The following is a 12059-nucleotide window of genomic DNA, read 5'->3' on the forward strand; positions in this document are numbered from 1 at the left end:
CAATTTGGAATGCCTAGCTATAAAGGACCCGACAATCCAAGGAAGTCAATTACTCAACCAAGAGGGATCCAAGACTCATTCCAGAATGAGTTGTGATGACCATATCCGAGGCTGGTTCAGATGAAGTGTGTTACTGTATGTCAGAGTTTTAATAGCTTCTTAAAGGTTCATGAGTGGCGGAAAAATTGGTTGAGCAACCAAAAATTGCCCCGTTTGAGATATTTATATTTAACCGAAGCAGTTCATAAAGAGCCAGGTGTTGCTGACTGAACTAGTAAATGAGAATATGTTGTAATTTTTAGAGTAAATGAATGGGATTTATTAATAATCTCTCAAGAGATTCACAATTATATGTATTACAGATATGGTGGAGGAGTTAAATATCCGTAAATGATATAATATGGATCGGTAAAACACATATGTGTTTCACAGTAAAGTTGATCGGCTCGTGAGTGAGATATACCTCAATCCGAGTGAAGTAGAACTCAGTCTACATGACTAAAACGGATTTTCTTTTACAGAAATGTAACGCGGTCCATGTTAAACTTGACACGGCCCGTGTTACTTTTCTGAAGAAAAACTCATTTCGCACAGAAATCTGACACGGTCCGGATTGGAAGTAACTCGGTCTGCGTCAATAGTACCTCAGTCCGAGTCAGTTGTAATTCGGACCGAGTTACAAGTCTGTGAGAAATTCGTGTTTTGCTCAGAAAGTTAACTCGGCTCGAGTCAGAAGTAACTCGGACCGTGTCAGAAGTAACTCGGCCCGAGTCAGAAGTAACTCGGACCGTGTCAGTTTGCAGAAACACGAACTAATGCGATTCTTCGCGTGAAAACTGCAGATTTTGTAACTTTTGGTGATGTTCTTTGGTGTTTATATACTAAAAACGTCAGAATAAGTTGGGTACGAATTGAATTCCAAATTTGAGAGATTTTGAGAGCACTTTCGGATGTTTCTTGCAAAAACTTTCCCGAAAGCTTTTGTTCATCTTCTTTTTCACATTTCCTTGTGTGTGCGTTCTTGAACGAGTAATTCTAGAACGTATTTCTCTTCATTATATCTCAGAATCGTATTCCGGTAGTCCTTTCTCATAACGGACGGAATAACGGTTTTAGGAAAGTGTCTACACGCCTTGAGGAGATATCCAATCCCTCGGTTTCGATTTCATTCCTCTTTTTCCGTTGTTTTCCACCAGATTTCTAACAATCTAAAACCGTTATTACTCGAGGATGACATCTTCTGTGAGGGATTTGGCTATAAACTTTTACAAACTCGACAAGTTCGAGGGCGTGGGCTTCAGGCAGTGGCAGAAGAAGATGCACTTCTTGTTGACAACGCTGAAAGTCATCTACGTCATCAGCACACCCAGATTGGAAGAGACCGAAGAGGAAACTTTAGCGCAGGCACGTATACGGAACAAATGGGACAACGACAACTACGTGTGTTGCGGTCACATTCTGAACGGTATGTTCGACGAACTCTTTGACGTATATCAACACATAGACACGGCAAAAGCCATGTGGGAATCGTTGGAGGCTAAATACATCTCGGACGATGCCTCCAGCAAGAGATTTCTTGTAAGTAGTTTTAACTCTTACAAGATGGTTGACTCGAGATCAGTTATGGAGCAATTCCATGAACTACAGAGGATCTTAAGTCAGTTTACACAACACAAACTACAAATGGATGAAGCTATAAAGATTTCCTCCATTGTTGACAAACTTCCACCAACTGGAAGGATGTCAAACGTTCCCTAAAGCACCGAAAAGAGGGCATGACCCTTGAGCAATTGGGAACACATCTTCGCATAGAGGAGGATCTCCGAATGCAAGATGGTAAGGGTGTTTCTCCTCCATCCACGGTTAATGTGGTAGAAGAAGAGAAACGCGGGGCCAAAAGGCAAAACAAGGAACCCTCTAAAGGTAATCCCAAGAAGAAGACAAAGTCGGATGTGGCTTGTTGGTTTTGTAACAGACCGGGTCACTTCAAACGGGATTGCTACTCGTGGAAGAAGAAACACGGGAAGAAGAGTGCAGGTGGTCAAGGGAAAGACCTCGACCAACCCGCTCAAGGTAAGAACGATTGTTTCTTGACAAATTCTATTATGAGTTTTGTGGCGATGATTTATGAATTAAATCATGTTCAGGAGGGTGACCAATCTTGGTGGATCGATTCGGGTGCAACTCGACACATATGTAAGGATCATGGACTCTTCAAGGCCTTCAAAGTCGTTGAAGACAGAAGCATTCTTTACATGGGAAACGACTCTACGGCAAAAGTCCAAGGCATTGGATAAGTAGAGCTGTTACTTACGTCCGGGAAGTCTCTAACACTTAGGGATGTATTGTATGTTCCGGATGTTCGAAAGAACTTAGTGTCGGGTTGTGTACTCAATCGGTTCGGGTATAAGATGGTATTTGAGGCCGATAAGTTTATCCTTTCAAAAGGAGCTAGGAATGTTTGCGGGGCAAGGATATCTATGTAATGATATGTTCAAGCTTAGTATTAATAAAGTTATTACTTCTTCTTCGTTTGTTGTTGGTGATTGTCTATGTTGTGGCATGCTAGACTAGGACATGTTCATTACAAACGTGTTAATCTTATGTCAAAAATGGATTTAATTCCACCATGCACGTTGAATGATGGAAAATATATTACATGCATGAAAACAAAAATAACCCGTCATTCTTTTTCTAGCATAGAACGAAGTTCGTAAATGTTAGAACTAGTACATAGTGATCTATGTGACTTGCATAGTACACCGTCTTTAGGAAATAAGAAGTACGTAGTTACATTCATAGAAGATGCTACTCGGTTTTGCTACGTGTTTTTGTTGCATTCAAAGGATGAAGCTCTTGATAGGTTTAGGGCGTATAAATCCGAGGTTGAGTTACAACTCAGGGTTAAGCTAAAGAAGCTTAGGACCGATAGGGGAGGGGAATACTATGATCCTACGTATTTTGAATCCGTAGGAGTGATTCATGAGACTACCGCACCTTATACACCGCAACAAAATGGTGTAGCGGAAAGGAAAAATAGGGTCTTGAAAGAAATGATTAATTCCATGCTTTCATACTCGGGCCTCAGTGAGGGTTTTTGGAGTGAAGCCGTTAACAGCTTGCTATATTCTGAACCGAGTTCCATCTAAAAGGAACAAGGTAACCCATATGAACTTTGGTACAAGCGGAAACCTAATCTGAATTATCTTCGGATTTGGGGATGTCGGGCGATAGTAAGAGTCCCGGAATCAAAGCGAAAAACTTTGGGAGAAAGAGGAATTGAATGTATCTTCATAGGTTATGCTTTACATAGCAAAGCATATAGGTTCTATGTCATAGAACCAAATGACTATATAGTCGTTCACACGGTCATTGAGTCAAGAGATGCATTGTTCGACGAAAGCCGATTTTCTTTGGTGGATAAACCACCTAGTTCTGTACTTAGTTTGAGTGATCGCACAATCGATCAAGAGGATGGACCAAGTGAACCTCGTAGAGGTAAACGTATTAGGAAAGCAAAATCCTATGGTCCGGACTTTCAGATGTACCTGGTGGAAGGTACTAATGAGTCAATCGTGACTCAGCTCGCTTATACATATAATATCGAGGGAGATCCTAGGACGTATGATGAGGCGATGAGATCGCAATATGTCGCATTCTGGAAAGAAGCGATAAATGATGAGATGAACTCTATCATGAGCAACAACACTTGGATCTTAGTAGATCCTCCTCCAGGTTGTAAACCGATTGGTTGCAAGTGGATCTTCAAGAAGAAGATAAGAGTCGATGGAACTATTGATAAGTTCAAGGCTCGTCTAGTAGGTCAGGAATTTAGACAAAAACAAGGTATCGATTATTTTGATACATATGCACCGGTAGCTAGAATAGCTACGATAAGATCATTGATCGCTCTTGCTTCGATAAAAAATCTTGTAATTCACCAAATGGATGTCAAGACGGCACTCCTAAACGGAGGAGAGTAATTGATATCGACCATCATACGAAAGAGTTTTAACCGCCCATGTTTGCGTACGATATTGATGCGGTCTAATAGAGGTAAACAATCAGTGTATCGAAGTTTCTTTGTGAGTAGTGGTACTCCTAAATATCTTATCGTTAGTTCCTTGCTTCTAATACCCCAAGTATTGCCAAATTGTCTTTTTCGATGTCAATTAGTCCCCCAGAGAAGATAGCTGACATATCTTGTTAACTTTCAATCCCAATTGGAGTCCGAAGTTGTCAAGAATGGTGAAAATACCTCGAACAGATTCCAAAGTTCCATCAATAAAGATGAGCAGGTCATCCGCGAACATCATATGTGTGATCTCCAATTGAAGGCACCTTGGATGAAATCCAAATTTTCCTTTCAGCTTCTTTGTTCAGATGAATAGCAAATATTCATGGCTACCAAAAACAGATACGGTGACAATGGACAACCATGCCTAAGCCATCTTTCCCCCTTTGAAGTAACCATGCTTTCTCAATTTACGTTGACTGAGTAAGTGGCGGTAGCGATACATGCATGAATCAACTTGATGAACTTTCTTGGAATTCTAGTAACATATAGACAATGGATGGCAAAGTCCCACGAGACTGTATTGATAGCCTTTGCTATGTCCACTGTAATGATGGCCCTTTTTGAGATGCTTGGTTGGTGGTAGTGATGGATATGATGTTCTTTCTAACCACGATCGGTTTAAAAAACTGATTATAAATCTATTGGATAGGTTTAGGTGATCCAATGATCCATATATTTATTAATAAAAATAATATGTTTGTTTTTTACTTAATTGCTAAGTTAAAGGCCCAATAGACCCAATCATTAGAGTGTGATAACCTTAGCCAAATATACGATAATTGTCTCCATCTAATCAGATTTTGTTGAGTGCCTTAAATATATTCCGAACGAAATCTTAAAATTACCCTAGCACCCACTTCTTTATTAAAAACTCGCAACTCTCTCCTTTTAAAACTCGCAACTTTGTCATCATCATTTTATTAAAAAAGCTATGTTTTTTACCAATTCGTAAGCTCTGTTTTTAAACTCTTGTCAGCATTGCACATCCTTTCCGTAACTTCCATTCGTTCACCGACCTCTTGAGTTCAGGATCCTGAGTCGTAGAAACCTTGTTCCTTCTCTAGATAAAACCATGAGCTAGTCTCGTAGAATCAATCTCGTCAGTTTTAATTTCAATAAATCAAATGCTCTCACACGTTTATTACATAAATTTGTATCACAACACATTACATGATACACACCGTGATTGCAAAAAAGGGAATTCAATAATTTTCTAGACAGATTCCCAATCAGTTCCTCGACCTTTTCATCAGAAAATGTTCCGGTTTACACGATTCCCATTTCCCAAAAACAAATGACTAGAAAAGTTTCTCAACAACAACCAATGTTATCAAAGATATTTTTTCAACTTTGATGCTTGATAACTCCTATTTTTCTCTATATTTTTATGAGAGTTTATCTAGGTTTTACAGGATAATCACATGCATTTATAAGCATTCTAGGATTATTAGGACACAAAACTCGTTTGTGCGTTAGTTTTGCAGAGTTTCAGGTTTTGGAGATAATCGGACTCAAACGGGAACACTTTTGAAGCTTTAGAGATGGAGTTCAGAATAGATACACATTGCAAGCTCAATAAATATCTCCACAGAAGTCCGAATCATGCATGCTATATCATTGGAAAGATCATTTCGATAGCTTCGCGTAGACGCGAACTCATGCACGCAAATCCGAAATCGGAGCTGAAAGTTATGGTCAACATCGTGAAGCCTGAAAATCTGACTGAAAGTGAAACCGGTCCGGTTCCAAAGGTCCGAGTTCAAGTTTTTGGGCCGGTTCAAGGTGTCCAGAAGGCCGAGAAACAGAGGATGGAACCGGACCCGACAGAAAAAACTCTAATTCGTGATTTTCAGCATCCTAAAGGGAAAAAGATTCATGGGAGCCACCCTAAGGTTATAAAAAATGTCTAACCATATCCTAGAAGAGAGGAGAGTCTTTGAGAACACTTAGATACAGACTTTTGAAGAGCTTTTGGCGAGAGAAGAAAGTTCACGAGATTTCGGGAAGAAGAAGGAAGATTCGATTGTGGAGACTACACATCTACATGAGCTTTTCTCTCCTTTCTTTTCTCTCTTTTTCTTTGAGCTTTTTGTTGTTTTCCATGAACCGTGAGTAGATCTACGACTATGGGTTAGGGATTCGTTTGTGTTTTGGGTATGTTTGAACCCTAACTTGGATTGTGACGTTATGCTTGTTTCGGTTTTATCGATTTGTGCTTTATGTCAATTGGTGTTTGCTGGCCTCGTGATCAATTTTCTTAGATTTTGAATACATAGGAATATGGGTTTAGTTTCTGGCTTCGTGATCAATTTTCTTAGATCATATTATATTATTATTCATATAGGAATATGGTTTGATCGATCTAGGATTGATGGTAGCGTTCTTCATGCTTCTAAGGTTAACTTGAATAAATCGGAAGATTGACGAGTTATTCTCTAGGAAGTGAGTTGGTAGACCGGAAGGTGAATTCTCTATCCTTGTTGCTTGATGACTCCCGAATACAAGTACGATATCGTGATTCTCGCATGCTTAGCATATACTCATACACGCGAATATGATCCCGATCCCCATGGTCATCGTTGATTGCTTGTTTACACTCTTTTATTTGTTTTTTTATTTTAGTTACCATTGATTCGACATATTTCCACCATTACTTCCACTTGCTTGCTTTGATTTGGTTTCGATTAGGATTTAGATTAGCAACCGGTCCTTGCGCTCGACCCCGTGTTACGACGATCCGTATTCTTGCGGTGAGTTGTGAATCGGGTTATAAATTCTAGACTCGGTACACACATATCAAGTTTTTGGCGTCGTTGCTGGGGACTGATTAGTCTATTTCTAGGTCTTTATTGATTCTAGATCTTTATTTTTTTAGAGTCGTGTTTTTCTTTTTAGAGGCTTTTAGGTTTTTTGGTTTTTTGGTTTTTGCTTTGGTTTTTTGTTTTCTTTTTTTTATTTTTGGTTTTCTTTGGTTTTTGTGGATTCACTTGGTCTGGAGTTCTTTTTTTTCTTTTTCCGTTAGCAGGTTTATAGTGCATGACGAGGAGCTTTACTTGGAGAGAAGACCTAGTCTACGATCCAGAGATTGAACATACTTTGAGGGATACTCGGCTACAGTAGAGAAGAGAGGCTATGTCGAGGTCAAGCAGCTCGCAAGGTCATGAACAAGAACGTGCGGTTCATGATGAGGAACACCAGAAAAATCATAACCACATGAACTACGAACACATGAATCCGCTCTACGATCAGCAGGCCGAAGGCGAGGCTACTTACATTGCAGAGGAGACTTTGGGTTCATACATTGCACCTAAGCACACCTAGCTCCTATCATGCATCAATAGACCGCCCGTAGATGTTTCGAGCTATCGCCACAATGCATCACGATGTTTAGTAAGGCGAGTTTTAGAGGGCGGCCTACAGAGGATCCCATTGCTCACTTGACTCAACTTAAGATGATGTGCAGATCAGTTAGGAAGGTACGAGGGATGACTATCGAGGATGCATACTTGGAGGCCTTTCCTTTTTCACTGATGGACTGGGCAAGACATTGGCTCTACACCCTTGAGCCAAACTCGATTACGACGTGGGAAGAGCTAGAGGAGCAATTCATGGCAAAATATTATTCTCCAGAGAAGATCTGAGCTGCATAGAGAGCTATACACAGCTTCACTCAGGAGAGTGATGAGAGTCTATACGACGCATGGGAGAGATTTAAAGGCTATCAGTGCCTTTGTCTACACCATGGCATGGATAAGCGACTGTTGCTTTCCACGTTCATCCACGGACTGAGAGACGACACTAGAGCATGGATGGATGCAGCTTGTGGAGGGAGTGTATAAGACATTCTTTTTGACACCCTAGAGACGCAGATTGCGAAGATGGCTAAGGCAAGATCGAGGGATGTCAGGAGACGACAGTATAGACGTTCTACAGGACAGGTAGATTTGGGCGAGTCCGCGGTTTTGAAGGCAGTCATATCTGATTTATCGGCGATCAAACAACACATGGGACTCAAGAACACGTCTAACCCGCAAAAGGTCCGACCTGTAAGTTTTTGGTCGATCAAGCCACAGGAGACGAGGAATCGGTTGAGGACGTCAATTACATAGGAAGGAATCAGTTCCAGAATCCTCCTAATCTCTACAACCCAAACGCGCCTAGGAATCATCCCGATTTCTCCTACGGAAACCCGAGCGGAGCATTAAATGCACAGCAGCAGGGCATTCCTAGAATTCCTCAGAATCCTCCGGGCTTCAATCAGTCACATTTTCAGGGGCAGAAGCAGGGATATACGCAACAGAATCAGGGATACGAGCGCCTCAACCTGCAAAGAACGATGAAGCGAACATTAAGATGATGCTTGCCCAGCTAATGCTCGATCAAAAGACATCGTTTACTGAGGTGAAGACCAAGGTACAGAGCATAAAAATCAGGCAAGACACTTTTGAGAGGAGGCTTGACGGGATGGATGTGAATATGAAGTAGATACGCAGATCGCGCAGCTTGCATCACAATCCTCTGGACAACAGAGCACATTTTCTTGAAAGCCCGAAACGAATCCACGAGAGCATATAACGCCATTGAGCTAAGGAGTGGAAAGAATCTGCCTGAGACAGTCCCTATCACTACTATGGAAAAAGGGACGATGTTTAGACACACTGCTGAAGAGAAAGGGAAAGCTATAGCTAACGAGACGCCTCAAATGAATGCAGAGAAGCTGAACCGCCATATATAGCTCCTCCACTTAAGGTAACATCCGTCCCTTTCCCTTCTCGATTGAAGAAGCTTGTTGATGGTACACAGCTCTCGAGATTTGCTGATATGTTTCAGAAGCTAGAGGTTACGATACCCTTCTATAAGGCTATGCTATAGATACCCTCTTATGCGAAATTTCTGAAAGATATATTGACTAAGCATAGGATGATTGGGAAGGAGACAGTAGCTTTGAGCACAGAGATGAGCATTGCGATTCTACATCATGAGTTGCCACGAAAGATATCGGATCTAGGTAGTTTTTCGATTCCCTGCAAAATCGGAAACATCGAGATTGACCGTGCATTGTGCGACCTTGGTGCTAGCGTCATTTTATTACCGTTGACCATTTACAAGAAGCTTAATATTAGCGAGCTTAAGCTGACACGGATGGCACTACAATTAACGGACCGGTTTGTTAAGTATCCCACAGGTATTCTCGAGGAGTTTCTTTAAAAGTCGGGGATCATTATGTTCCCGTTGATTTTGTTGTCTTAGACATGGATGAAGACTCAAAGATACCGATCATTTTGGGCCGACCATTTTTTAATACGGTCGATGCAGTAGTATACATCCGAACTGGTCGTCTTACCATGAAGATAGGTGACGAGACTGTTGAGTTCACCCTCGACCATAATATGAAGCAATCGTCCATGAATGAGTCTGCATGCTATGTCGATGTGCACGACATTTTGACTCAAGAGATGTTTGATCAGTTTCGGGACATCGATCCACTTGAAATATCGCTACTAACATCCAAATACGAGTATCTATAACAATTGGGAGGATATTGCGGAGCTTACACGGGCCTTGGATGACGGTTTGGATGAAAATTTGGAATCTGTACAGGATGTGGAACCGGACCGGTTCCATTCAGAGTCAGACCGATTCCACTCACGGCCAGAAAGCAGGCTTACTCAGACGATGAAAACAGACCGGTTCCATATGGAACCGGACCGGTTCCACTCTCTGAGCTCCTCAGACGTTTTTCACGTCGACCACCTGATACCTCTACGAACGTCTTCGAACCCTCCACGACGATTTCTAAATACGTTTTAGAGACCAAAGTACCACCACTTAGCATAAGAATGTTGAATAAAGCAGATTAGAGTTTAGAGAACGTCCCGAAGGTGGAGATGAAGCCCTTACCAGAAGGGCTCAGGTACGTTTTCCTTGGACCTAACTCGACTTACCCGATCATAGTGAATGTTGCATTGCTAGAACACCAGGTGGAACAGTTGAGCGATTTGCTTAGAGGTTATAGGGGTGTTCTTAGTTATACTTTGGATGATATTAAGGGACTTAGCCATTCGTTATGCATGCATCGTATTCACTTAGATGATGAGTCAAAATCCTCTATTGAGCATCAGCGTAGATTGAATCCATCGATGAAAGAGGTAGTTAGGAAAGAGGTGATGAAGCTATTAGATGCGGGTATTATATACCCTATTTCGGATAGTACGTGGGTGAGTCATGTGCAGGTTGTAACTAAAAAGGGACGCATGACTGTGATCCAGAACGAGAAGAACGAGCTTATTCCTATACGGACGGTCACGAGATGGAGGATGTGCATCGACTATCGTAAGTTGAACTCCAACTCCTCGTAAGGATCACTTTCCTTTGCCTTTTATTGATCAGATGTTAGAGAGACTTGCACTCCACTCGTACTTCTGTTTTCTAGGCAGTACTCGGGATTCTTTCAGGTTCCCATTCACCCGAGCGACCAGGAGAAGACCACTTTTACTTATCCATATGACATGTTTGCTTATCGTCGTATGCCCTTTAGATTATGTAATGCACCTGCCACTTTTCAGAGATGTATGACTGCTATATTTTCTGATGTGATTGAAGATATCATGGAGGTGCTCGTGGACGACTTCTCTGTCCATGGACCCTCATTTGATGCTTATTTGGCCAATTTGTATCGAGTTTTAGACAGGTGTGCGACGACCAACTTAGTCCTCAATTAGGAGAAGTGTCACTTCATGGTGCAAGAAGGGATTGTGTTAGGGCATATGGTGTCTTCCAGGGGAATCGAGGTGGACAGAGTGACGATAGAGGTCATTGAGAAGCTTCCACCGACCGTGAACGTCAAAGGCATCTGTAGTTTTCTGGGACATGCGGAATTTTATCGGCGGTTCATCAAGGACTTCTGTAAGTTCTCTAAACCATTTACTGAGCTATTGACAAAGGATGTACCATTCAGATTTACTGCAAAATGCTCGAAGGCCTTCCAGACTTTGAAGGCAGCTCTGATTTCACCACCGATCATACAACCCCCGATTGAACTCTACTGTTTGAGCTGATGTGCGACGCTAGCGATTATGCAGTTGGAGCGGAGCTGGGGCAGAAGAATGATCACAAACACCACGCCATCTATTAAGCGAGCCACACTCTTGACGATGCGCAGGTAAATTACACTACTACTGAGAAAGAGTTGCTTGTTATGGTGTTTGCTTTTGAGAAATTCAGGTCGTACTTGGTAGGACGAAAAGTGATAGTATACTCAGACCATGTGGCTTTGAAGTACTTCCTGACGAAGAAAAACGCCAAACCTCGACTGATTCGATGGATGCTACTCATACAAGAGTTTGACGTCGAGATTAGGGATCGCAAAGGCACGGAGAACACAGCCGCGGATCATCTTTCACGCCTTGTGATACCCAACCCTCTCTCGATCGATGATTCTTTGCGACAGAAGCAGATTATGGCGGTCACTACCCAACATGAAAACCCATGGTATGTGGACTATGTGAACTACCTGGTCTCCCGAGTAATCTCATCCGAGTTCAACTACAATGGAAGGAAGAAATTCATCCCTGACCTGCAGGATTATTTTTGTGATGACTCGTTCTTGTTCAAGCGTGGTACCGATGGGATGTTCAGACGATGCATTCCCGAGGAAGAGGTGCAACAGGTAATTTTCCATTGTCACTCTTCTGATTATGCAGGTCATTTCGCCACTTCGAAGACCACAACGAAGATTCTACAAGCGGGGTTCTATTGGCCTACAATGTTCAAGGATGTCCATAGGTACATCGCCTCATGTGATTCTTGCCAGCGCACAGGTAACATTTCTAGACGCTATGAAACACCTCAGAATTATATTCTAGAAGTGGAGCCTTTTGATGTTTGGGGCATAGACTTTATGGGTCCTTTTCCATCGTCCTTAGGGAACGTGTACATCTTAGTTGCAGTTGATTATGTGACTAAGTGGGTAGAGGTATTG

The sequence above is a fragment of the Tarenaya hassleriana genome, unplaced genomic scaffold (assembly GCF_000463585.1).
Source record: "Tarenaya hassleriana unplaced genomic scaffold, ASM46358v1 Cleome6, whole genome shotgun sequence".
In the NCBI taxonomy this organism is placed as follows: domain Eukaryota; kingdom Viridiplantae; phylum Streptophyta; class Magnoliopsida; order Brassicales; family Cleomaceae; genus Tarenaya; species Tarenaya hassleriana.